This window comes from Pygocentrus nattereri, chromosome 23 (genome assembly GCF_015220715.1).
Source record: "Pygocentrus nattereri isolate fPygNat1 chromosome 23, fPygNat1.pri, whole genome shotgun sequence".
Lineage (NCBI taxonomy): Eukaryota > Metazoa > Chordata > Actinopteri > Characiformes > Serrasalmidae > Pygocentrus > Pygocentrus nattereri.
The window spans coordinates 1,538,346-1,542,500 of NC_051233.1; the positions used below are offsets into that span (position 1 = coordinate 1,538,346).

At 43.7% G+C, this 4,155-nt stretch overlaps 1 protein-coding gene across 1 annotated transcript in view; it reads right to left on the bottom strand.

Moving 5' to 3' along the window:
• Nucleotides 1-3,340: 3,340 nt before the first annotated feature.
• Nucleotides 3,341-4,155, bottom strand: part of LOC108414120 (transmembrane protein 47-like) — a 39,731-nt gene continuing 38,916 nt past the window's right edge. The window contains exon 3 of the mRNA XM_017686920.2: nt 3,341-4,155. This exon is cut by the window's right edge and continues 2,367 nt beyond it. The gene's annotated coding sequence lies outside the window, so the exon portion shown is untranslated.

The following is a 4,155-nucleotide window of genomic DNA, read 5'->3' on the forward strand; positions in this document are numbered from 1 at the left end:
GATATGGTACTTTGTCCATATTGTGCAAGATTTAAGGCAATGAGCTTCTTTAAAGAGCTGTAAGAAGACACGTAGCGTTTCAGCAACATGTTTCCCTGTCTCATAAAGTTTTTATAAACTTTACACACGCGACAAACAAGCAGAACCTTATTTGTGTTCTTGTGTGGGTCTGAAGTGCTGATTAGCTCGCAGATAGAACCCTATAGAACCGCGTTAGAGTTGACTTTGGAGACTTTGTTTTCCAGAAATGCATAAACCTTTAAAAACAAACGACGTGATTTTCTGAAGTCGTCACAAAATAAGAATGTTTGAATAACTCAATTTTGGCGAATTGCCAGAACCCTAAAATTCCAAGAAGACAAAGTACGGATTCCTAAGATGAGTCCAATCTAGTCCAATCAGCAGCTCGGGGCTCAGGGGTCTGCAGGCGATTGATACGAAGCTCACGCTTCTGCACTTGGCCCTTTGCTCTCGTCCACCACAGTAGCAGCTATTAGTGTCTGTTGAAATGGCTAAGGAGAAACACCATCAATATCCTGGCAGCTCAGGCCTGCAGAGCTCATTACAGCGCTGCCCCGGCAAATTTAGCCCTGTGAGCTCCCTCTAATGGCCGCCATAATTGGGTGTCGGCTTTGTGCTCCTTGGCCCGGAGCGGCTTGTTTGGACTGGAAAGGAGCCCAGGCTGGGAAAAAGACGAGCACGAGCGGAAGGCAGTGAAGGTTCTTGGATGTTGGCCATGCCACTTCCTCACCCAAACCCACATCTGGTGTTACAGCAGCGCCTCGTTTAGCTCCGAGCTCCACATTCCAGCCATAGCGGGACACGGGTATTTTTGGGAAGCGGCTACAGAGCCAGATTCAGCTGCACCTCACAAAAAGTCCGAGAATATACCCACTCAAATAGCACTGCTGGCTCTGTGCCGGCTGTTCTCGATTCAGCTCAGCCGCGGTTCAGTCCATCCTTCATTCACACAATGGCAGGGGTGGGCAGTAACGACGTAAATGTAATTGGTTACTGTACTTAAGTAGTTTTTGTATCCGTGCTTCATTTTTACTTACTTTAGTTTTGATTAAACTTAAACTTGGAACTAAGTTGGGCGGCACGGTGGCTTGGTGGGTAGCACTGTCGCCTCACAGCGAGGAGGGCCTGGGTTCGATTCCCCGGCCGGGTGACCAGGGTCCTCTCTGTGTGGAGTTTGCATGTTCTCCCCGTGTCTGCGTGGGTTTCCTCCGGGTTCTCCAGTTTCCTCCCACAGTCCAAAGACATGCAGTCAGGCCAGTTGGACATGCTTAATTGCCCCTAGGTGTGAGTGACTGTCTGTGTCTGTCTGTCTGCCCTGCGATGGACTGGCGACCTGTCCAGGGTGTATCCTGCCTTCCGCCCGAAGACTGCTGGGATAGGCTCCAGCACCCCCCCGCGACCCTGACGGAGGAGCGGCTTAGATAATGGATGGATGGAACTAAGTTGTAAATAAATCTTAAACTGAAACTTTGCCTGTGTGTAAAAAGCGATTTCAGACCCACTGGGTGTCACGATTGGCCCCTCCCAGTCTCCTCATCTGCTTTTGTTTACCTTTTAGTCCTGACATGCGCTTTTGTTTTGATTCCCAGTCCGGCCCCTTGTTTTGTGACTCCGCCCCTGATTGTTCCCACCTGTCTTCCACCTGTCCCTTGTTATCCTTGTTTTGTATTTAAGTCCTGTGTTTGCTGGTCTCTGTTTGATGTGTTGGATGTTTTGCTTGTTCTGCTCGAAGTGTTTTGTTAAGTATTTGAATTTCTGTGTTCTTCGTCATGTCTGTCCCTCCTGTTTTATGTATTGGCTCTATGACCCTGGACTGTCTTGACCCTGATTTTGGATTTGCCCATAATAAATCTCGCTCGTCTCCTCACCTCAACATCGCTCCCCATCGTTACACTCGGTTCTCCCTGATGGAAACTGTTTACCTTCAGTGTTTTGTGCTTCTGATCATTTTAATAGACGTCAGCGTCACTAATTAATGACGTTCTATTAAAAGACTGGTTTACCAAGAGAGACGCTGGAGGACTTTCACCTGAAATGAGTTCATGAAGCCAGTCTGGTTATAAAAATGATAACAGGACATCAGAGCCAGAATTACTCTTTTAGTACTTTTACTTTATACTTAAATACATTTGAAGGGAAATACTTTAGTACTTTTACTCAAGTGGAGGTCTAAAGGGAGGAGCTTCTACTTTTACTGGAGGAATATTTTACCTTGGGGGTCTCGGCTTTAATTCGAGGACGTGGTTTGTGAACTTCATCCAGCTCTGCATATTGACTGATAGTAGAAACGCACAGATCAGGAGTCGCAACCCAAACGTTAAGAACTATTTTGTCCTTTCAACAAATATTAAACCACTTTGGGAGCCACAATATTTTATATCCATTTTACCATCTTGGCTGTAAGTGTATGGTTCTGTATAGAACGTTTTGAAAAAGGCACCAGAAAAGGTTCTTCTGTTGATGTCAAGCTTGTTAAAATATAACATTTTTGGTGCTCTAGAGAACCATACACATCGCAGTCTCCATCAGTCTGAAGAACAGTTCCACCATGCAGGCATGCAAATAGTTTTTGAGTATTCGTGGCTCTACATAGAACATAGCACCCAAAACATAGAAACATTCCTTCACTAAAGAACCCCTGAAGAAATATCTTTGAGTGTACGGTTCTTTATAGAACCTTTTTAAAATGGTTCTATATAGCACCCAAAATGTGGCCTTTCTATTGTTACGAGCCATTTTGGGTGCTATAGAGAACCATTTTAAAAAGGGTTCTATATAAAACACATTCCCCATTCATTTGAAAAAGAACTATTTAATGAGGCAAAGAACCCTGTATTTATACAAAGTGTTCATGGTTCTATATAGGACCATTTTCCTCACTAACAAACCCTTAAAGAACTACCTTTTTAAAAAGTGTATGTTTCCATATAGAACCTTTTTGAAAAAGGTTTCTCTATAGCACCAGGAAGGGTTCTTCTGTTGTGTATGATGTCAAGCTTGAAACAACAGAAGTACTCTTTTAGTTGTTACATAGAACCATATATAACACATTCTCCATCAATCTGAAGAGCCATTTCACCGTGCAAGCAGGTAAAGGGTTCTTTTAAGTGTTCAAGGTTCTATACGGAACTATCATCTTTACTAAAGAACGCAGGCGTTCTATGTTAGCAGAGAACATGCGAGAAGTTTTCATAAACCGCTCAAAAGAAACTTCCACCACTTTGTCAAGCCTGACGTTCTCGTGGTAAACTCTGAAATTCAGAAGTTTATGGGTTTAACGGAACGTTTTAAACGGGTTCTGACTGAAAACAGGACGATCTTTGTTCAACGGTACCGTTTATTGACTTGTTATTAAATGGAAAAGAAAGAAAACTCGTTTGCTGTAAAGCTAAAGCGCAGAATAGCGTCTTCACCTCCTCCACCTCCTCCAGCAACAGTTCCCGGAGGAAAAAAATAAAAGCCTGCAAAAAGATCAAACTACATAACATAAAATTCAACTATACAAGTGTGAGCACTATATAAACACAACGAGATGATATGTTCTCCATCGTAATGCAGCACGAGAAATATACAAAGTAGTAAATATATATTTATATATATTCTTCTTTAAAAAGAAACCAGTCCCTCAGGATTTTGACTGCACGGCTCTCAATCCTCGTCCTCTCGTGAGAGAGGAGATCCATGGGACACGCTGCTGAAAAGGTCAAGAGGGAGTGGCACGTCTCAAGTCTCTCTGAATGGCCGCGGGGGGCCCACACAGGGGATTGTGGGAGTCGTAGTCCATTTCACACAGCTGCTCCTCATACTTCATCTCTCCTACAGCTCACAGCGGCAGCCAGAGGGGTTAAACACGGGCCTGTTCAGTCCGAACAGAGCGACTGCGCTCATGGGCTGATGGGTATGTGTGTTTTTACACTGCAGTAAATGAGGTTGGTGAATGAAATCATCTCAATTCTGGTTAATATATCTAACATTTCTGTTGTAAGAATGTTATAAGACTGTTCAGCCTGTTTCTAGTAGGGGTGCAATGGTACAGTGGGCCCACAGTTCGGTATGTATCACGGTTTTTGGGCTACAGTAACAGTTTCAGTATCTTTATATTTAAGGGAAAAAAACACCTTTTAAACAGTGAAT